Source organism: Balaenoptera musculus, chromosome 3 (assembly GCF_009873245.2).
Source record: "Balaenoptera musculus isolate JJ_BM4_2016_0621 chromosome 3, mBalMus1.pri.v3, whole genome shotgun sequence".
Lineage (NCBI taxonomy): Eukaryota > Metazoa > Chordata > Mammalia > Artiodactyla > Balaenopteridae > Balaenoptera > Balaenoptera musculus.
Window position 1 is genome coordinate 9,235,180 of NC_045787.1, and position 24,366 is coordinate 9,259,545.

At 42.8% G+C, this 24,366-nt stretch overlaps 1 protein-coding gene and 1 non-coding gene across 5 annotated transcripts in view; both read right to left on the reverse strand.

Moving 5' to 3' along the window:
* Window positions 1–24,366, reverse strand: part of CTNND2 (catenin delta 2) — a 930,783-nt gene that overhangs the window by 70,734 nt on the left and 835,683 nt on the right. The gene's annotated exons all lie outside the window — the stretch shown is intronic.
* Window positions 12,922–13,028, reverse strand: LOC118893672. Its single transcript, XR_005019530.1, has one exon. It is a non-coding gene; the product is annotated as a U6 spliceosomal RNA (small nuclear RNA).

Consider the following 24,366-nt stretch of genomic DNA (forward strand, 5'->3'; position numbering starts at 1 on the left):
TGTGATCCCATGTAATCTGTCATTCCACTTCTAGCATGCTTGGAAATCCCTTGAATCACCTCCCCACCTTCTAGGTCCCTAAGATTAGCATGGAGACAAAATAAGCAAAATCAAATAAACAAGACTTACTCAAATAAAAATGATGATTCAGCCCACGACACCAGCTGTGATCATCAAATGTCATTACCACTGACTTCTGCTTCATCTTACTCTGTTAGAAGGAAAACTCGCTCCGTGTTCCCCAGAGTCAACAACACGCAGTCCCAACTCAGGACGCGAAGACAAGCAGACCAGTTTCTGAACAGCAACAGAAAGCCGCCCAGGTGTCTCCTTGGGGATAATCTCCCACTTTACTGGGAACAGAAAATCAAGTTTAAATTCTGTCCTATGTAACTCCTCTCAACTGAGTCTCCTCGTGAATTTCAGGCGCTTTAATAGATTTTATTACGGAGAATACCTGGAGAAGGCCGTGGTTCTCTCCGGGAAATCAGTGACCGGAAAGGCTCCCTATTTTGGAAATGAAAGATGATTCCCACACACAGCTCTGCATGCTGCAGAGAAGCGGGGGAAACTGCCAGGGCACATCTCCCCCCCGTCCGGGAGCTGATGGCCCAGGAAGGGGCTGGGACACTTGTTCTGAAGGAACACGGGAAATAAGTCTCAGCCCATACAGTTTACCACCAACGGCAATGACAAAAAAAAAAAAAAATGTTTTCTGGTTTTGTTCCATGTAAAAGGCATTATGCTGGGAAACTCGGCAAGAACGTGAGGGTCCTGCAGTCAGGACTCAAAGCTGCTGTCACCCTGCGTTGCCGTTTCCAGGAACCTTGTTTGTATCTGACACCCACCCCACGCCCCTGCCCCTCCCGGGGACTTGGCCCGAGGGGGCCCTGGAAGGTGAGAAGGGGCTGTCGGGTTCCCCTGATGCTCTGCCTTCAGCCAAGCCCGCTCCTCATCGGCTCCTGGCCTCCCCGGTGAGGGCTGTTCTCGGGGCAAAGAAAGTCCCCAGGGATGCCAGTGAGCGAGCTGGGAGCCCCGCAGTGTGCTATTCTCAGGGTCCGCTTGGGGTAGAAGGGAAGCAGGAGCCCGTGCCCGTTCCCGTGGGACCAGGTCCCTCAGCTGTCTTGGGAAAAGGTAGAAATAAAGTTGGGGACTTGCTCCAGGAAAAAAAAAAAAAAAAGGCCATTATCCACCAAGGGGTTTCTTGTCTACCTGCGGGAGGGACAGAATGTGAGTGGAGTTAGGAGGATGGCGAATTTGGGACGCTTACTTCAATACTGTGACTTTGTTCATTGGGAGGTCAATAAGAACAGGAAAGTCAATCTATCCCATCGCTTGATACAGTGGAATAGGTCTGCATATGCCCGAACATATGCAAATTGGTCAGATTTTCATCCCAGCAGAATTAAACTGGGAAGCACGAGCCAGTGTGTGTCACCATCCTCTGACCCCATCCACGGCAGCCCCTCGCTTACCAGATGAACCACACGCTCTCTGGGATGGGCAAACAGCGCCCCTGCAGGTCTCGGGAGCTCTCTCCTCCCACCAGGTGGCCCTGGTTGTAGTTTTGTGAATTATGCACAGGAGTTGGGTCACTGGGGTATAACTCCTGGTGTTCTTGCTTCCTCCATTGTTTGCTCTTTTGTCTGGTTTCTTCTGACTTGTCCGGGCTCAGCTCGGGGGTCACACCGTTTAGGAGGCTGCTCCTATGTCCCCTTCTCCCGAAGATGCTTTGGCTCCTCCCCACCCTCCAATCCAGGCCTGTCTCTAGCAGAATGTGAGGGTCTGTTCACCTCAGTAATGTCCTTGAGGCACTTAACACCTGAGCTTCTGGTACTTGGGACTGGCCTGGATCAAGGCAGGCATTCCACAAACACTGCACTGAATGACGTGCCTTCCAATCTCTCCGCCTATATGGTAGCCAGGAACAAAAAGAGCAGAACCCACCGAACCCCAACCAATGCAAACACCAGTCAGGCATCCCAAGACAGTACTTAAAACTGAAGCATAAGCTATTCCCCAAGTGAAGGGAGTTGCTTTCAGAGATCTGAATGATCTCAAATGTTAGTCCTAAATTTAACATTATGTTGTTTTATTTTTACCATACAAATCTTGCATGCATATATTTTTCAGTAATGCATTTAGTTGCCTGGGAAACAGAAAGGGTCTATGCAGAGTGAGAGAAATGGTTTGAAGAAAACTAGCCACAGAACTGCTTCTGGACTGTCCTCTCTCGGTGTCATCACTTGCCCCACGGATGCCCAACATACACACTTGAGCTGCTGGAAGACCTCACTCTGCACAGCTCGCAGGGTGAGCCCACAGGGAGAGGAAGGTGTGCTGACTCAAGAGCGGATGAGAGGGCCCAGCTCGATCATTTGTAGGGAACACATTCCAGCTAATGGCATCTGGCCCCAAGAGTAGTGTTTTGATGGGTTTCCTAGTCATGGTGGTTTTCGGAATTATCAGAAAAAGACAGGAGTTAATAATGCTGTTGGGGAGAGGTGTCAGGTTTCCAGGGCTTCTTGGGAGATGTCTGTACCGAATTTGGAGCTAATTTCCTCAGTTTCGGCACTATTGCTATTTTGGGCTAGATCATGCTTTGCCGTGGGGGGCAGTCCTGTATGCTGCATGGCCAGCACCATCCCTGGCCTCTACACACCAGATGCCAGTAGCAAACCCACTATACCAAGAAAAAAATGTCTCCAGACTTTGCCAAATATCCCCTGGGGGGGAAAATTGTGTCTTTTTGAGAGTCACTGCTCTAGAGATTCACAGTGAGGAGAGACAGGGTCTTTGTCTTGGGCTGCTGTACCAAAATAACACAGATTGCGTGCTTAGACAATAGATATTTGTTTCTCACAGAAGCTGAGGGTGGAGAGTCCAAGATCAAGGTGCTGGTAGATTGGGTTCCTGGTGTTCCAGGCTTGTAGACAGCACTTTCTCTGTGTGCTCACACGGCCTTTCCTTGGTGCATGTGCATCCTCTTCTTATAAGGGCACTAATCCCATCAGGAGGGTCTCACCCTCATGACCTCATCCAAACATAATCACCTCCTAAAGGTCCCACCTCTGAATACCATCACATTGGGGGTTAAGGCTTCACTGTATGGATTCTGGGGGGGGGACACAAATATTCACCTCATAACACCAGGTAACTACTAGAAGTGGGTGAAGGTAAGTCACTTTCTGAAAGTCACGGGACAGTCATATCAAGTTGCTGATGGGAAGATTCTTTTTGCTGACGTCTCCTTGTGTCCTTTCCATACTTCTCAGTAACATCGTAAGCCCCTGGAACTTCACGCCTCATGGGCTTTGTGCGATTAGAGGGGCAGACGAGGGATGTGATTTGGTGTAACTGACATAACACAAATTGCTTGTCAAATTTCCTCTCTCACTTGTCTGCAGAGTGTAATATAAGAAAAATAAATGTCTAAACATGCACTGGCATGGACGTTGTACTAACTTTCAACCTGACAAATGAAATTGTAAGACTTGTCAAATGTGTTGTGATAACTCCCTTGCTCACCAGCTGCAAGGAAATAGCACCCTCCCAGAGAAGACCCCAGGGAGCCCTTGAGTTTATACCACTCAGGAGGCGCATTTACTATCTACCAATGCATTGCAGATGTATGCGTCCATCCTTTCTACGAGGCTTCCCGAAATTCCTTCAACTCTGGAAATACTTTCCATTTTCCAGACACCTGACCCAGTCCCTTGTGCATGGTGTGTGTTCAATAAATAATTGGTTTCAATACCACTTGTGCAAAAGTAACATAAAGAGTGTTTTTTCCTTAAGCAAGAATTATCTCACCTTTTATCTCTCCTGATAGTCATTTCTTTTAAATATTAAATTTGGAAGCCACAAGCTATTCACTGTCTTAGTGAAAATATATAGTGTTTTCCTCCATGTGATTACAGACTATAGTTAGCAAATAATAGTGGAGATATTTCCAGTGCCAGGTTCATAGTAGGGCCCAACAAATGTTCAATGAAAGAATCTCACGAGTTCCATAAAGCACCTTTTCAATAACCTCTTCTTAGCAATTTTTTAAAAAATTAATTAATTTATTTATTGTTTGGCTGCGTTGGGTCTTTGTTGCTGCGCTTGGGCATTCTCTAGTTGTGGTGAGCGGGGGCTACGCCTCGTTGTGGTGCGTGGGCTTCCCATTGTGGTGGCTTCTCTTGTTGCGGAGCACGGGCTCTAGGCACGCCAGCTTCAGTAGTTGTGGCACGTGGGCTCAGTAGTTGTGGTGCACAGGCTTAGTTGCTCCGTGGCATGTGGGATCTTCCTGGACCAGGGCTCGAACCCAAGTCCCCTGCATTGGCAGGTGGATTCTTAACCACTGCGCCACCAGGGAAGTCCCAGCAATTTGTTTTTTAAGTGGTTTAGACAATAGAATTGTGTGTGTTCTTAGCTGGTCGAGTTTTAACTGAAGGCTTTTTTTCTTCCGTCTCTACCAATCTCTGATATATTTCTTTTTTCTTTCAAGCCATATATTTCTTTCCTCTTTCTTCACCCAGGTCTGCTGGTCCCTAGACCTTTAGACCAAGAATTCATGAACACTTCTTTGCAAGAAACACACTCAGGGGTATCCACCAACTCAGGTCCCAATGGAAAATAGATCCAAGGAGACAACAAATTATGTTAAATCTTTGTCATTGGCTAACACCCTGGTTCTTATATTTTCTTTACAATTAATTAGTGCACACTGCTACAGACTGGTCTATCTATTTAATACTGAAGGGAGAGAAAAACCTATGGTAGATAATTTACTCCAAATTACCTGGTTAGGTTTAGTTTTTTTTGTTTTTTTTTACATCTTTATTGGAGTATAATTACTTTACATTGTTGTGTTAGCTGCTGCTGTATAACAAAGCGAATCAGGTATATGTATACATATATCCCCATATCTCCTCCCTCTTGCGTCTCCTTCCCACCCTCCCTATGCCCCCACTCTAGGTGGTCACAGAGCACCAAGCTGATCTCCCTGTGCTATGGAGCTGCTTCCCACTAGCTATCTATTTTACATTTGGTAGTGTATATATGTCCATGCCACTCTCTCACTTCGTCCCAGCTTACCCTTCCCCCTCCCCGTGTACTCAAGTCCATTCTCTACGTCTGCGTCTTTATTCCTGTCCTGCCCCTAGGTTCATCAGAACCATTTATTTTTTAGATTCCATATATATGTGGTAGCATACGGTATTTGTTTTTCTCTTTCTGACTTACTTCACTCTGTATCATAGTCTCCAGGTCCATCCACCTCACTACAAATAACTCAATTTCGTTTCTTTTTATGGCTGAGTAATATTCCATTGTATATATGTGCCACCTCTTCTTTATCCATTCATCTGTCGATGGACACTTAGGTTGCTTCCATGTCCTGGCTATTGTAAATAGCGCTGCAGTGAACATTGTGGTACATGACTCTTTTTGAATTATGGTTTTCTAAGGGTATATGCCCAGTAGTGGGATTGCTGGGTCGTATGGTAATTCTATTTTTAGTTTTTTAAGGAACCTCATACTGTTCTCCATAGTGGCTGTATCCATTTACATTCCCACCAACAGTGGAGGAGGGTTCCCTTTTCTCCACACCCTCTCCAGCATTTATTGTTTGTAGATTTTTTGATGATGGCCATTCTGACTGGTGTGAGGTGATACCTCATTGTAGTTTTGATTTGCATTTCTCTAATGATTAGTGATGTTGAGCATCCTTTCATGTGTTTGTTGGCAATCTGTATATCTTCTTTGGAGAAATGTCTATTTAGGTCTTCTGCCCATTTTTGGATTGGGTTGTCTGTTTTTTTGATATTGAGCTGCATGAGCTGCCTGTATATTTTGGAGATTAATCCTTTGTCAGTTGCTTTGTTGGCAAATATTTTCTCCCATTCTGAGGGTTGTTGTTTCGTCTTTTTTATGGTTTCCTTTGCTGTGCAAAAGCTTTTATGTTTCATTAGGTCCCATGTTTATTTTTGTTTTTATTTCCATTTCTCTAGGAGGTGGGTCAAAAAGGGTCTTGCTGTGATTTTACATTTAGTTTTTTTACAACTGTAACTAAATACAATTTGAAAATAAAGTATTTTTAAAAATCAGAGCCCTGTTACATTATAACTTTCACATATATCCCCACTGTGAGATGGAATATACAAATGGGCAGTGGCCAGACCATGTGTAAAAATAGAACTTTGAGCCACAACCTGCAGCAACCTGCCCAGGAAACCAGCCCCTTACACAATAAACACAGGAAGCCAGCCTGCTCTAAGGCAGACTTATTGGGAAAGTCACATTACCTCTAGTGACAATCCAGGAAGCTACACAATAACTGTAACAATTGTCCCCAAATGGCTAGTACTTGATTAATAACTGGCAGCTTCCCTAATTTGGAGACCAACTGAAAACCAACCAGAGAAAGCCAAGCATGCACCCCTAACCATCATATAGGATGGTCTGCTTCTCCTTAGCCCTCCCCCAGCTTCCCCAGGCCAACAGCCTCGCATCAGGGCCCAGTGGGAGCCTCCCCTTTCCTCCACTATGAAGTTTTCCCACTCCCCTGCCTGCCTATGAGTCTCTGCCAAACACACAAGTGATGGTGGCCAACTTCCCTGCTACAGGAGGCTCAGAAGAGACAGAAGCTTCGGATGGTCTTTGTTCATTTCTATACTACCCACCCCTCCACCATGAGCGTGTGTGCATTCTTACAGAAACTGCCAGATCAGCTGCTTTCCTTCCCAAGGGTCTCAAGGAGACTCTTTTTTTTTTTTTTTTTTGGCTTGTGGGATCTTAGTTCCCCGACCAGGGATTGAACCGGGCCCTCAGCAGTGAAAGCACGGAGTCCTAACCAATGGACAACTGGGGAATTCCAAAGGAGGCTCTTTATTAAAAAAATGCTACCATCCCTAGGATAGATGTAGAACATGCAGAGGGATACAAGAGCAAATTGAAACTGAAGAGAATTCTGGATGAGAGACACGCAATCGGCCATACAGCAACTCGGCCAGGACAAGGAGCCTGTGAAAAATGGACACGCAACTCCGTGGCTAACTTCACTCATCATGGTAGGAAGTGGAGATGAACTGACAAGAACCTGGGCCCTGATGGACGGGAGCTCCAGCCACTGTGAATCACCGATTCCATCTTGTGCATTTGGAACTTCTCTTGGCATGTCTACCTCTAGCAGAAAAAAACGTGAGAAATAGAAAAATCCAGACCTTTGACACTAATAAATAAGTCTGCAGGATACATGAAAATGTTCTAATGCTGGAAAATCAGACTTGCAAGAGATTTTTAATGAGAATTGAGAATTTCCCTCTGTTTTTATAGAACTAGATTTTTCTGTTTTTTTTTTAGCTACAGATTCTGTAATATCTGTTCTCTACGAACTTAAAGCATGAATACCAATTGTTCATTCAACAAATACTGATTGACAGTCAGAGATTTTGTTGGCCTAGGACTCATTCAAAAGGCAAACAGGAGTGACATGATCAGACCTATGTTCTAAAGCAACTGAGAATAAACTTTAAAATAAATTTTACATTCAACATACTCAATTTTTGCTTATTCTTTCTTCACAGTTGAAACCCGTGTATTTAATAAGCCTTGTCACCCCATTATATTTATTTTCTATGAACTCCCACAGTACTTAAAGCGTGCGCTGTCTGAATCTGAATGTCTGTGAATAAACACATAACGGTGGTTTCTTGGGCCAGGGGTCAGCCTCTAGCTGAATGACCCAGTCCCTGAGAGCAGAGACCCTGTCACACTTTCTACGCCTACTTGGGAGGGAGTAACTGAGTGCGGCTGGAGAGGTAGGGACACTGGAGCCCAAATGCTGTTAAAGTTAAATGAAAATGAATTTTGAATAATCAACAGCTTTACGTGACCTGCCCCTCTATTTCCTCTCAGTATCATCTGGTTACCTGTCCACGACGAAACAGAGCAGTTCTTGAGATGCATGCACCCTCTCAGGCCATGGAGAACTGAAACCCTCTGCCCCCAACTCCCAACTCCCCATCCCCACTTCCTGCACACACACAACTCGGTCAAGGAGGATACAAGTACGGGTTGACTGTCTTCACGAACATCACTTAATTATCTCACTGTACTCATGAACGACACTTACTATCCCAGGAGACTCTTGCCCGGGCAAATAACCTGACTGTTCGATACAGAAACTTTGGGAAAGACCCATGAAGTCTTCCACAAAACATCAACAGACGGTTTGTGCCCTATGATGCCTTGAATTCCCGTTTCTACCAATCCTGAACTGTGGCAAGTCCCAGCTTTGAAAGACCCGCCTTAAGACAAACTTCAACAAGATCTGATGTCACCTCACCCCCCTGAGACACTGACAAAGCTCCATTGAGTGGTGATGTCCCTTGCCAAGGTGAACAATAAACTCAGCTTGGTTTTAGCAACAGGCTGTTCTGATGAGATTTGGGGGGAACCAGCACTGGAAGCCATCAAGGACCATTTTTTCTCATGCAAAACTCACGTGGGGAAGGGCATTTGACGTAACAAGCCTTCTGCCTTTGCCCTTCATTAGACATGCTATAAAATTATTAAATAACACTTACATTTTCGTTAATAAGTTGTTACTTTTGGTCTGTGCCTATAATGCTTTTTTTCCATGAGTTGGTTTATTTTCTTCTTATTTAGAATAAACAAGACACGAATAGGGCAACAGCTAGTTTGGTTTTAGATTTAATCAGCCTCTCTTAACCATATGCCTGAATGTAGGCAGTTTTCTGAAAGTTTCAAAAGAGAAATTAGAATAGGAACAGGGTGATAAACATGATTGGCTATAAGCTTACTGCCAAGCCAACTTAATCTCAGATGACTAATCAATTTGGTCTCATTTGAAGTTTAAACTAAAGGTGTTTTTCTTGTTTCTTGTCTAACAATTTCTTTCCAGGCTTTGATGTTTTTGTAAGTGGAGGCAAGCTTATCATCAGAGAAGTTTCAGAGGAAAAAAAAAAAAAAAAGCTTAAATGGTGCCATGAGTGAAATAAATGAATTTCAATGTCTGTAGGAAGAGGCTGAGCTCTTTGGTATAAAGCACAGCAGATTCAATACCAAAGGAGGAATTCAACTACACTGGATATTGCACTCAAATCCTTCCGGCATATCCTCATCTCAAAGGATTTGCCTAAAAATGTACTTTTTACCTGAGATTTTTCGTGGTTCACGGGAGACACCGTGAGATGGCCCTTTTTGTTGCACCATGTAGATGGTACAGGGACAATGGCATATCAAAGAGAGACATGGATGGAACCCCTTGGAGGGTGCAACGGGTCACAAAATGTATTTGACCTGCTACTTTGTGTTCATGTGTCTGAATCTGTTTCAGGCAAGCTTGTTTTGGTCATTAAAGACTAGAGTTCTTGGCAGTTGTTTCCTCTTGAAATTAAGGAACAACAAAACAGGCTCTTTCTTTTTATCAAGCTCTGCACATGTGCAGGCGAATATAATTACAGGTAGTGGGGATTCCAGCTACTTGTGTCATTTGCAGATAGTTCTTTATTGCCAACACTTTCCCTCACTGTTCCATTATTTGCCAGTGGGCTTCTTAGAAGAATAGAGATACGATGGCCCAATAGAAAGTCTTCGTGAAAGGAGTGTTTTTTATTGGGAAAAAAATGTTAAGCATCTGCATAAAAAAAGATTTGTGCCTGAAATAAAATGAAAAATGGGCTTTGGAGAAAAGGCCTCATCGCAATAGGCCTGAGATAACTTTAAATATACTGAGAGTTTTCTATCTCTTTCCCACAGAACAAGTGCACTGAATAACCATTGTCTGGGAGCCTCCACTGGACCAAGGGAAACCTATGCAGAAGCATAAGCAAGTCAGACACTACTACTAGAACCAGCACTAGTTAGAACTAGTCCTGCTGCTATTGCCATGAGGCATAAGACTAATGATAACAGTGGTGAACTCAGGGCCAGTGGTGAACTCGGGACATGTCCCGAGTACGGTTCTAAGTACTCTCTATGTCTTCATTTATTTCTCACGACTGTCCTATGAGGTCAGCACTATTTTTATCTCTATTTTAAACATGAAGAATCAAAGGCAGAGAGAAGGTAAGTAACTTGCCCGAGTGATTCAAGCTAGAAAATGCACAACACCCATCACTGAGCCAGAAATAAAATGTCAGCAAGGAGAAGTCAGAGAGAGAAAGACAAATGTCATATGATATCACTTTTATGTGGAATCTAAATAATGATACAAATGAACTTATTTACAAAACAGAAACAGACTCACAGACTTAGAAAACAAACTTATGGTTACCAAAGGGGAAAGGTGGGCGGGAGGCATAAATTAGGAGGTTGGGATTAACATATACACACTACTATATATAAAATAGATAATCAACAAGGACCTACTGTATAGCCCAGGGAACTCTACTCAATACTCTGTAATAATCTATATGGGAAAAGCATCTGAAAAAGAATAGATACATGTATATGTATAACTGAATCGCTCTGCTATACACCTGAAACTAACACAACGTTGTAAATCAACTATACTCCAATATAAAATAAAAATTTAAAAAAAAGGTCAGCAAGGGGAAAAGATACTAAAAGGAATATCAGAGATACCAAGGGCAAGAAACACATTTCCTATTACCTTCATCAGCAGTTCCCTGCAAACCCCACCTCGTGGTTCCAGGCCACATGTATCAACTCTCAGCCCCAACCTTACAGCTGGTCCCATTTCTCACCTCCCACCCCATGTATCACACCTCCCTCCCTTGAAAAGAGAACTTACCCTTGGCCTGGCACTGCTGTGAGTGAAGTTTGTAAAAGCTGAAGGCTTGCTACATAGTAAACACAATTCAGTAGTTTCTAGATGACTCAGGGTCTTTGTGCAGGCACCACTTATCTTTCTGTAGTAGAATAGTCTTCTCATGAAGAGCTGCTTTCCCCACACTGAGCGGTCCCAGTTAGTTCTACGTTTACAAGTATCCAAAGAGTTGTGACACTGCCATCATATAATATTGCCTGTTTATTTCTGGTTTATTTTTAAGGTACTCGCCAAAGTTGAACAGTAGACTGAGATCTTTGACCTGGTTTTTGAGAACAAGGCATGGGCTTCAGGCCAGCTACTTGCCTGGCTGAAGCTTTAGCAATGCGGAGGGTCAGAGTTGCCACTGTCATGTGAATGCTGGCTTGAGGTCTGGCAAGACCTGAATCATCTCTTTTCACACCACAGGCTTGACTGAGGAATGAAGGAAGTGGAATGGTCTGAGAAAGTAGGATTACGGACATAGAACTGGAGCCATAAGCAAGGCTCCCTAAACAAATACTCCCAAACTATTAAAGGGACCCAACAAAATGACATAAGATTATTTTCAGCTGGAGACATCTGAGATACAGCAGATGCCAAAAGAAGCCTTTTCTGAGCTCCCCTTATCTGACTAAAGGCAGAGCTTCCTGAGAAGGTAGATGCCATAAATCTTCTCTCTGAGGAGCTTCCAGCCAAGAAGGAGACCGACCATTAGCACAGTGATGAGAAATTGCATAAATAAACTCTATAGAAGCTGCCATACCCTCCATTTATTTCCCCTGGAAGCCCTAGTTCCCCCTCCTTTCCACTATTAAGCTGGTATATAAGCCTTTACTCTTGGCTGTTCAGTGAATTACTCAGATTACTGAGTACCCCGCATGCATGTGACTCTACTGTCAATTAATTTGCACTCCCGCCCACCACCCCAGACCACTAAGACCTAAGTTGGTAGAAAAGAAGTTTTCCTCCCACAGTCTGATCTGAAGCCCGGAGCTGGGTGTGCCGGGGCATGCCAGTGGTGGGTTGTTTTAGAGGTTGGCTGTGCTTGGTGGTACTGTACGTACGTGGTCTTTGGCTCTGGAGAAAGAAAACCCTACCATGAAGAGCAAGGCTGGAGAGACTGAACTGCTACTGGCCTACACTTGAGATTGTTGTGGATGATGAGGTGTGACGGGATCACAGTGGGGCATGCTGCAGCTACCTGGCCAGACAGGGCTCACGGTGGGCTACCTGCGTCTGCTGAAGACAGGGGAGGTCCACCTGCACCACCGAGTTGGGTTTGAGCTGGCTACCTGGCTGCAGAAAGAAGTCGTCTCCCAAGGCCATAGCCCACGTGGTACTGTGGGCTCTCAGGTACACCAGCTCCTGAGGATTGAGTCCTGTGCTGGGACCCTGGGCCAGGGCTGTCTCCCACCACTGGGCCTTTACTAGGTACATGCTGGAATCAAACTTAGGTGTTTGAGCAACAGATTTTTTTTCTGAGAATAAGTCCTTCACATCTCAATACTATTAGTGAATCATCTTTTGAGAATCTAAATAAATGCCATCATTGTATCACAGCACCTAGCATGATGCCTTGAATAAGGTAACGTTCACTGAATGAGTTAACGTAGATCGTTACTAAAGAAATATTGACAAATGAGATGTAGAATAAATACATTTAAATGAGTGTTTTATTCCTATATTTGTGTGTTAGAGAACCAGACATAGTTCGTATAACTTATTTCAAAATAATGACGTTTCCTCTTCAAGTTGCTTATGTATTTTTTTCAAACTCCCTGATTGTTATTTTTTTACACTTTCTTTTAATTAAGACTCACATGTTGCATTGCGTCCATTTGTCTCTTAAATTACTCTTTTTCTTATGTTTTTTTAAAATTGAAGTATAGTTGATTTACAATATTGTGTTAGTTTCAGGTGTATAGCAAAGTGATTCAGTTATACATATACGTAGTCTTCTTTTTTCATTTCTTTTCCATTATAGGTTATTACAAGATATGGAACATACTTCCCTGTGATATACGGTAAATCCTCGTTGTTTATCTATTTTATATATGATAGTGTGCATCCGCTAATCCCATACTCCCAATTTATGCCTCCCCCACTTTCCCTTTAGGTAATCGTAAGTTTTTTTCTATAAAAATAAGCAACGCTTCATGAATTCGTGTGTAATCCTTGCACAGGGGCCATGCTAATCTTCTCTGTATCCTTCCCATTTTAGTAGATGCGCTGCTGAAGTGAGCACTGCTTATGCATTTTAAATTCATGGGCTCCTTGAACAATCTTAGTGGCACTTGAGTCTTTTAAGGATGCTAATACCCTTTGTAAATAATAATTCAGAGTTCAGTCAGAAGTGGCCCAATAATTGTAAAAAGGGCAGTATGCACTCATAAGAGGAAATGGCTGGCCTTGTGAGGGAGCAAACACAGTACAGTGAACACGATCTCCACCCTGACTGGTATCAGAATTGCCTGTGAAGCTTTGGAGACATAGAGATGCTCAGGCCCCATGCCAGAGACTTGGACTTAGGGGGTCTGGGGTCAAGTCAGCACATGTGTCGTTCCGAATATTTCCAAAGGTGATTCCATGTTGAGCCTTTTTCATTTACTCGCTGTGTGTGGAGTCCCTGCTTGTGCTGTATTGCTGTGACATAGGTCTATCTATATACCCGTAACTATCCTTTAACCAACATTATGGACAACCATATGCCTTCGCCAATACCTGAACTCCAACTCATGCCTCTGAGCATAGGGCAGCTGTCCCAGGATGCTATCAAGACCAGAAAATGGCCTCATTCATGGCGCAGCTAGGAAACCAGAGGAAACAGTAAGTTTACAGGAAGAATGTTGATCGCTTAATGGCGTGGGTTGTGTGGATCATCCATACTACAGAGCTGGGTCTCCACTTTGAGCAAACAAATGTACAAACTCTGTTGGGAATCTGAAAGCAGAACCACCACAGTTTTCCATTTCACGAGTCACATAAATCTCTAAAAATGGCTTGGGACAAAAATCACATTGCTTACAAAAACTCTGGTGGCGGGCTTCCCTGGTGGCACAGTGGTTGAGAGTCCGCCTGCCAGTGCAGGGGACATGGGTTCGAGCCCTGGTCTGGGAAGATCCCACATGCCACGGAGCAACTAAGCCCGTGCGCCACAACTACTGAGCCTGCACTCTAGAGCCCGTGAGCCACAACTACTGAGCCCACGTGCCACAACTACTGAGTCCGCGTGCCACAACTACTGAAGCCCACGTGCTTAGAGCCTGTGCTCCACAACAAGAGAAGCCACCGCAATGAGAAGCCCACGCACTGCAATGAAGAGTAGCCCCTGCTTGCCACAACTAGAGAAAGCCCGTGTGCAGCAACAAAGACCCAACGCAGCCAAAAATAAATAAATAAAATAAATAAATTTATTAAAAAAAAAAAAAACTCTGGTGGCATACGAACATCCAGTTATATATAAGATTAGGAAAATCATTCACCCACAGTCAATTAAAATTCAAACGAATGAAAAATAAGTATTCAATTTATAGGAAAAAGTATCACAAAACTCTCTGTTTCCAATATCTATATTCATATCTGTATCTCTATCTGTCTATCTATCTATAGAATTGTAATTTAGTTGAGCCTTACTTAGAATTGCAAAAGAAGGAGGAAGCAAAATATTTTTTTTCCTGCAAAACAAAGCAAGCTTGACTACAAGGTGTCTCTAATGGTCCTCTATCAATTAGATTTTTATCTCCTGGAAGCGGTTCCCTCCCTGCAGGCTATTCTCACTTCTAAATGTTTGACAAAGTCACCTGCCAAGACTTGCACACAGGTGAAAAATGGAAGATAACTTCACTACCAGACCATCTGTATCAGTGGGTCAAGGGAAGGTAGCCACCCAGCTGTGTTTATAAATGTACTAGCAAAGAAGCATTTCCATTCAAATAACTTGGCATTTCATATATACACCCTTAAAACAATTTCTGCCACATGGCAAACTGAACAAGATAGAATGACTAGGTACGCTGTCCTGTTCTCAGGGATTCATCAATTCCCAGAAGCACTATAATAAGGGATGACTACACACACACACAAATTACTTGACAGATGAAAACTGCAGTAGTAAAATGTGACTATGCAGAATCATGAGCCTTAGGAAATCAAAGTAAAACAAATAATACCCAAGAAGAGGGTCTAGACCAGTGAATGGAAATCCACACTGCTCATCAATCTCAACTGATTGACCCTCTCTCCACGCCACTGCTATATTCTTTCCTGGGTTGGATCAACAGGCATGATGCCTCAACTATAGTGTATGAATAAGCTCTGCTTACTGTACTTAAACAAGACAAACTTAAAAGTGCTCACAATGGGATCTACAGATAATTCTAAAATTATTTGTGCGTATGTGGTCTTATATGTTTCAGTAGCACTCACAAAAGAAACATTATCTCTTGCCTGCTTTACTGAAAGGGAAAGAAAAAGAATACAATTATGTAAGAAACCTATCTTTAGTTAATGAGCCAAGAAATGCTTGTCTACCTGTGGCTAGGCATTTTATTTTTAGATTAGGCTTCCTATAGCTGTTTCTGTATTTAGAGAATTAAAATAATTGGACCATGACTTTAAATATCTTTTTTTTTTTCCCACTGATGATACACCTATGAATATATCAGTCCTAAGCATCAAAGCCATTTTTCCCCATTTTCTACTGGACATCTCTCCTTTCATATCTAATAGACATTCCAAACTTTCAACCCCAAACCAAACTCCTGATTCTATTAGTCTGTGTCCTCTCTTTCCTTTTCCTGTTTATAGTGTTTTGCATTCTATCCATCAGCAAGTCCTGTTGGCTCCACCTTCAAAATACTTTTCCCAACCCCTCTGCTACAGCTCTGGACCATGATAACATGATCTCCTTCCCAGACTCCTGAAATCAAGCCCTCACTGACCTTTTTGCTTTCCTACAGTCTAGCCTCTGACCAGCAACCAGAGAGGACTTCAAGGACTGTAAATCCCATCATGCTCTCCCAGCCAAAGTCTTCAGATTCCTTCTCTAGGCTTAAAGGCTTCTCTCACTCACCATCACCATCTCCAACCGTTCCTGCCTCATTTACCGGTTGCAAAACATTGACCTTCTCACCATTTTAGGCATATGCCAAGCTCCATCCTGCAGCAGGGATTTTGCTTCGCTGCTCCTTCTGCCCAGAAAGTTCTTTCTCCAGCTGGCTTAACATGTGGCTCTTGCCCATCCCTCAGGATTTGCTTGGGTGTCACCTGGTAGAGGGCTCTCCTGACCACCCATCCAACACTTTCCTCCGCCTGTTATGCCCTAATCCCCTAAACTACAATATTTTGTTCACATCCAAAGCAGAAAGTGAATATTTTTTGCTTCCTTTTGAAACTCTTTCCATCATTGGACCATACATTCCAGGAGGCAGAAACTTTGATGCTCTACTGGGATCAGCACATAATAGGCACTCAATAAATATTGGTCAAATGAATGAATGAATGAATGAGGAGATAATTAATTCCACATTTTTGAAGTCAGCAGACAAGGACAGAAATACACTAACCCCTTGAAATATCCAGCTATTTCTTAGTATAATATCTTGGCAACTGTATTAAACCATCACATCAGACATTTATGGTATGAGAACTGAACTGTGGAGCTTCCGGTCTGAAAGCCAGACTTCTTTCTATTTAATTAGTCCCCAGGAAGTTTCAAATACTCTACCCATTGTCTCAATAATGATACTGTATACGTAGATAAGAAATTATGATTGAGCATACAATTCATACTGTAGTCTTAATTAGCTTCAAATGTAATCCTTAAATCTTGCCTGGTGTTTCTCACCACGCAGTTGGCTGCTTTTCTCTATGTGGTAAAGCTCCCCCCCCCCACCCCCCGAGGAACTGCAGCTCAAAACTGGCGCATGTGGAAGCAGCTTGTGAAAACACAGCTAACCCATCAGAGAAGCACATTCTCCTAACATCAACCCCTGGCCATGTGGGAGCAACGGGAAGGTCATATCTGGAGTCCGTCAGGGTCAGGCTACCCTGGGGCTGTGGTCTCCAAACTGGGCCCTGTGTGCCCGGGGACTTCATGAAGACTCTCTGAGGGAACCCAGGGCCTTGGGGTTTTCAGGGATCCCGTTTTCAGACCCTTGGCTTTCCTATGCACTCTTCCAACAAAACTGATCTGCTTGAAAACCCTCCCATGTGCATGTTCACAGCCTTCCTTACCTCACTGTACAAAACCTAAGTCTAGTCCCTCCCTGCTCCTGAGTGGCAAACGTGCTCTGAGTCCAAACCAAGGTGTTTTTCTGCACAGTGTTAGTGTCTGGGTTGACAAGGAAACAACTTTAATGATGGGCAGTTCATCCTTTTTTTTTTTTTTTCCAAAGAGGTAGTTTCCAATTCTTTACCTTCTCCAAAATGAAGGAGAACTTACTCAGGTTGCCATTGGATAGGTAACTAAAACTAACTTCTGGTGATGGATCTCAATGAGATTTTGAACTAAAATCCAAAAGAAGTCGAAAGAATCAAGTGATATTGCTATAAAGATCTTTGATTCCCTTCACCTTATCTGAGTGATGTTTCTCAGTATTTAAATCTATAAACATACATACACAATGAGAATAGAAAGATACTGAATCCTGTTCATTCAAGCAAGAAGTAAAACTCATTTTTGAATATCTGAATTGATTGGGATAAAAGGGCTCATCCATCTAAGGGATACATTTCAAATACAATTTTACTTTTTATATCTAAAATTTTTAATCAAGATATATGACACATATATGTTGCTGTTTTGCTTGTGTCCTACTAAGAACTACAGTAGTAACAATACATAAGAGAAACTTAAAGCCTAATACTACAAGAAATATTAAAAAAATTTTTTTTTAATTTGTATGTCTTTTGTTTGCAGAAAGAATGTTTAATAAGAGACTTTTAAGCATTTAGTAAAATTCTTGGGGAATGTCGAACGGTCACATGCTCAAGAAGCAACAGAAATTATATATAATTTCTAATATTAATGAAGAACTTCCTTACATATTATTTAAAAGGATGATGGTGGATATTAAACCGCTATGATATTCAGATCAGGTATATTTAAAAGAGGGATGTGTCAGATTTATCTTTGAAATGTCACACAGGAAACTACATCTTTGGCAACAGTTTATATTTAAAAATGTGATCCTGTGCAGCTAAAGAAACCATCAAGGAAATGAAAAGGCAGCCTATGGAATGGAAGAGGATATTTGCAAATCATATATCTGATAAGGAGTTAATGTCTAAAATATATAAAGAACTCAGAGAAATCAATAGAAAAAAACTCAGTCTGATTAAAAGTGATCTGAATAGACATTTTTCCAAAGAAGACACCCAAATAGTTGGACTCACTGATTTGTCTGTCTACTTAGTTCTAGGCAGTTGCCAGTTGCCATTTGTTTATTCTGCATCCAGCTTATGCCAGGCCCTCAGCTTCCTTCCAGCGGCCCCGAGCAGGAGCGGGTGTTTGCAGATGAAGCATGGGGGCTAGGCTGTAGCTGTTACTGTCACTGGTATTGTCTCTTGTCTGTAGTTCTCGTTTTCCTCCACTTCCCCAGCACTGCTCTCCAAGGATCACTCTCATTCCAAACCCCCAAATCCTCTGCTCCATTCTTGCCCAGAGCCCACCAGCCCAGCTGGCTGGGGGTGACCCAGGGAGCCAGCTGGAAAGATGAAAAGCAGGGTGGCTATATGTGCTGCTTTAAGCTAATGTGGGAAGAAGACAAAGCCTGCCTTAGTCAGTCTATCCCTTCCCATTTGCACCTAATTACCGTGGATGCAGTCATGTTTACACATAGGAGGTCACTTCCTTACCCATTTAAGATGGGCTTTGTGGCAAACTGTACTTAACTACTGAATGCTCGGCATTCATTGTCTGTTGCTCACAGATCATTACTATCCAACTGAGTAGCACAGTCACTTGCTTACCATTTAAACCATTGATCCAGGGAGGTGTTCTACTTTGTAATTCAAATGTTTTTAGCTAGCTCTAGTCCTTTGCCTAATGGAAAATAGGTAACTGAACAATCCTCTATTTTCCCCTATAATGATGCTTCAGAAACAATACCCTTTACCTTCATTCAACAAATAGCCTTGTCAATATTCATCACCTACCCTACATCTTTTTATCCACTAGCTCTTCTCCCCCAGCCTGGGCCAGTAGTGAAAACTGGTGAGAATGGAATACAATACCAGTGTTGCTCCTTGGGGTAAGTGAGGTGTCACAGGAGAAGGCGACACTTAACACTAGGTTATACAGGATCAGGTCAACTGAGGGATGTTCAATGAAGCCAATGGGACGATTCCTTGGGTCTCCCCATTGTCTGACTTTCCTTAGTGCGGCAGATTAGCATCCGGCCAAGAAAGCAAGGTCAAAGGTTTGATCCTCAAGGGAAGCCATGAGCTTCTTCCCGTAGCTGATGCAACCTCCCCCATACCAAACCCCAGAGATACCAGATTCAAAAGCAACTTAAAGCACGCACTGCCCAGCATCACCTCTGCACATCAAAGAAAACACATTTTTATAAATCATCCGGGCAGAGGTATAAGGTCACAGCAAAGAAAAGTATATTTGGGAAGTGATAAGTAGCTTTAACTCAAGAAAAGCAGCTCTCAGAAAGGTAATGCTAATGCTCTCGTTTTTTGGAAGGATGCTTGTAAGGCAGGGTTATAACTCAAAGTATTGATTTGTATATTTTCTGGTTATTTTTCTCCTTCTTTGCTTGCTCATTGGTACCCCGCGGGCATTTTTTCCTTGGGAACTGGCAGGCTTCCCAAGTGGTGGGGAACACAGACACCCTGAGTGAGGAAGGATGGCATCAAGGGGACACCCTGCTTCCATCAGAAAAATCAAGACAGTCCCTGTAGCCTTCTCAGCCCTGAACTCTTTTGTCAGCCTTACCCTTGAATTTGATGTTTCCAAAAAGCTCTTTACAATCATCCTCTTGATTCAATTAGTCTTTAACCATAAGGGGCTTTATTAAGTGGAAAGGTAAAGTTAGAATCCTTTGCCAAACTGAAGAGACTCATGACATCTTCACCTAAGTGTGTGTTATGAAAGATTATTCAACAACAGGGAGCTGATGCCCACTTGATATTCCTACTATGTATAAATACATTTGCAAGAATTCATGCTTTGTTTTGACTCTAGCTATCAGTACCTTTAGTGGCAATGTTAACTGAAATCAGCTATTTCAAAGCCATCATCCATTACATACAATAATGTGAAGAGGAAGTTTGAATCAGAATAATTTCTGGAGAAAATTTTTGTGTCTGTTGCAATCAAAGAAATGGAATGTCTCAGAGAAAAATGCTCAGAGATAATGACTTCAGGTTTAGACTGTAGTCATTATAAAACATTTCAAAATTGGAAGAAGACAGTTTTCCAGGAGATTAGCAGGCTGTTTTTATTTACGATGGGTCTTACAGAGATTTAAAGCAGTAGTTCTCAACCTTGGCTAGATATTACAACCTCCCAGGGAGCTTAAAAATAAGTGCTAATAACTCAGTGTCTCTGGGGATGGGCTCCGGTGGTTCCAATACACAACTGAGATCAAGAATCATGGTCTGAAAAAGTGTTTTTCATCTGCTTTTGTTTACATAATAAAAATAAGGCTTGGAGCTCTATTTTTAGGGATGTAGTGGTGGTGGTGTGTTCAAGGTGAGGAAGGAGGGTGAGGGTAGGCATGTAGGTCTCATTTGTCAACGATGTTATGCTATAGGTTATCACTGCAAACCAATTTTGGATAACTAGGAAAATCAACAGATAACAATGGTAATTTGGTTGATGAAACCACAATATTATGACTTCAACCTACTGTGCATTCAAATAAAACCTAAAAATTATCTGCCAGATGCTGGAACAGCCCTGTTCTGGGGGTTCCAGCAGCAAACAAGGAAGCTACTCCCCTTGCTGCCCTGGAGTTCATATTCTAGCAGAACGATGCAACACCTCCCTGTGGCTGTCATCACATTCATACGGTGCTAGGCATTGCCAGGACTTTCAAAAGAAGCATAAAAAGAGAAAACAGAGAAAGATGTTTTCCTTGTTCTAAAGAGCTACTGGCTTGGCCGAGGAGACGATACTGCTGTATCCATTAGCATTATGCACTCATATGTGTCTTGTGCACAATACTCCTTATGTGCTAAATTTGGGAAAATACATTGGTAAACATGAAAGACTTCAAATAGAGCACAAAATTAAAGAAAGAGTTCTCAGGGAAGCTTTGTAAAAGGGGTGGAACTAGAATTTGTCTTGGAGGATGGGTAAGGAGATAGAAAGGAGATGGTGAAAGAGCAACTGTGGGGAGTGGGGGACAGAATAGCTCAAGTGGAAAGAGAAGGGTAAGAGCAGGGACAGTGGGGAGAGAGCCCAACTGGAAGGACAGCTGTGAACTTAGGAACAGTAAGTACTGAGGTTGGGACTTCCCTGGTGGCACAGTGGTTAAGAATCCGCCTGCCAATGCAGGGGACACGGGTTCGAGCCCTGGTCAGGGAAGATCCCACATGCCATGGAGCAACTAAGCCCGTGCGCCACAACTACTGAGCCTGCGCTCTAGAGCCCATGAACCACAACTACTGAGCCCATGCGCCACAACTACTGAAGCCCACGCACTTAGAGCCCGTGCTCTGCAACAAGAGAAGCCACCACAGGGAGAAGCCTGCACACCGCAACGAAGAGTGGCCCCCGCTCGCTGCAACTAGAGAAAGCCTGCGTGCAGCAATGAAGACCCAACGCAGCCAAAAATAAATAAATTTATAAATTTATAAAAAAAAAAAGTAAGTATTGAGATTGGATAGAGACAGTGAGAGTAAAATTATTTAAGGTCTGAAAAATGTAGGTAGTGCAGGGATCTAAACATCTCCTCTGACTCAGAAAGTAATGACTGGGCTGTGATGCACAGAGACATCTCCAGAATCTGCATGTGCTCAGCCTCTAAGTCCAACTGTAGGTTAAATACTGATCACGCTCTTGAAACATTTGAATCAGTGGTAAAAACTGAATTTAACTAAAGCCCAGATACAGCTAAAATACATGTTTGATTAACTCAGCCCTCCACCTTAGCAGACTGATAGAAGAAATGGGGTGTTTTGTTGGAGGTATGTATTATCTACTTCGGTCAATTCTAATATTTTAACACACAATGTCTAGCATAAACAAGAAATCACAAGACATGTAACGAAGCAGGAAAATGTGGTCAAAAATGAAGAGAAAGGATAATCAATACAGGCAAATCCACAAATAACCCAGATACTAGAATAAGCAGACAAGGACTTGATCTGTGATATAAATGTTAAATATCAAGTGGAGAAATGGACAACATGCATGATTAAAAAATGAACAAATTCAGCAGAGAAATGGAAACTATAAGAAAGAACCAAATGGGAATTCTAGAACTGGAAAATACAATGTCAGAAATAATGAATTTATGTGATGGGCTTTATAGAAGATTGACCCAGGACAGAGCCTTGAGGCAGAGTGGAGGAGAAAAAGCCAAAGGAAATAAAAGAGGAAGGAAGAAAACTAGGAAAGTTTTCTCTTGGGAATGAAGATGTATGAATATTTCAAATGCTTCTCAGAGGTTGGAGCAAGATCAGAAGAGAGACATGCCCATACTAGGAAGCATGGAGACTCTTGCAGGGGCCTTAATACAAACTGTTTTACTGAAAAATAAAATCAGGTGACAGAGTTCACTTTGTATCATGCATATCATGGAAACACCGAATATTCCTTTATTGGAGGATTTTACGAAGATCAGGGTGGCAGTAGTGATTTGGGGGTGGGAGCTCAGAAAGGGTGAGAGGGACAAAGTGACCCAGGTAGGATGCCATGGGCGTGCCCTGGACTTGCCATGCTGCAGGCTAAAATTGGAAGGTGAAATACACATGAAGAGTAAGGAATTCAAGAAACTCCCCAAAGAAGTGTCAACAAGATATCCTGATGGATTTACTGTCTAAGGATAAAGAAAAGAAGGAGAAAACTCCACAGTGTCTATCCATTTCTGTCACTGGAAAAATAGGGGCAAATAAAAAACTAGGGTTTGGGTTAGTATCTGAGGAGTAAAGGGGAGGATGATCTGAAAGTTCAACCTTTTGAGTTTCAGGTAGAGTGACAGAGCACAGGTGTCTCGTATTGGGCTGTGGAGGTGGGAGGCCTGTCTTGGGTAGAACTTCTAAATTGTTTCCTCAGCATGGCACACATAGAAAATGCTAATACCTGTACTGTGTCCTGGGGTCAGAGCTGTGCCCTGCTGGGGGCTACGGATCCAGGCGCTTGCTCCCCAGACCTTCCTGAGGGCTGAGGGCATCAAAGTTGCAGCATATCTGTGACCCATTCGTGGTACACAGTGTGGGGAACTCTGGTCTAAGGAAGCAAGTTGGGGCCTTGTTCCCTGCAGTAGCCCCAGTGGTCCCTCCATAACTATTTGCTGGTGAGTGAGGCCTGTGGCTCGTCTCTCACACACAGCCTCTATTCTCACTTTTTAAGAGTAACAAGGTTGCTAAATAGACATTTCTCCAAAGAAGACATACAGATGGCCAACAGGCACATGAAAAGATGCTCAACATCGCTAATTATTAGAGAAATGCAAATCAAAACTACGAGGTATCCCCTCACACCAGTCAGGATGGCTATTATCAAAAACTCTACAAATAATAAATGCTGGAGAGGGAGCAGAGAAAAGGGAACCCTCCTACACTGTTGGTGGGAATGTAAACTGGTGCAGCCACTATGGAAAATGGTATGGAGGGTCCTCAAAAAACTGAAAATAGGGCTTCCCTCGTGGTGCAGTGGTTGAGAATCTGCCTGCTAATGCAGGGGACACGGGTTCGAGCCCTGGTCTGGGAAGATCCCCCATACCGCGGAGCAACTAGGCCCGTGAGCCACAACTACTGAGCCTGCGCGTCTGGAGCCTGTGCTCCGCAACAAGAGAGGCCACGATAGTGAGAGGCCCGTGCACCGCGATGAAGAGTGGCCCCCGCTTGCCGCAACTAGACAAAGCCCTCGCACAGAAATGAAGACCCAACACAGCCAAAAATAAATTAATTAATTAATTTAAAAAAAAAAAAAAACTGAAAATAGAGCTACCATGACTCTGCAATCCCACTCCTTGTGGGCATATACCCCCCAAAAGATGAAAACTCTAATTTGAAAAGACACATGCACCCCAATGTTCATAACGGCGCTATTTACAATAGCCAGGACATGGAAGCAACCTAAGTGTCCATAGACAGATAAATGGATAAATAAGATGTGGTATATATATACAATGGAATATTACTCAGCCATAAAAAAGAATGAAATAACACCATTTGCAGCAACATGGATGGAACTAGAGATGATCATACTAAGTGAAGTCAATCAGAGAGAGACAAATATTATATGATATCACCATATGTGGAGTCTAAAAAATAATAGAAATAAATTTATTTCCAAAACAGAAACAGACTCACAGACATAGAAAAAAAGTTACGGTTACCAAAGGGGAATGTGGGGGAGGGATAAATCAGTGGTATGGGATTAATTGATACACACTACTATA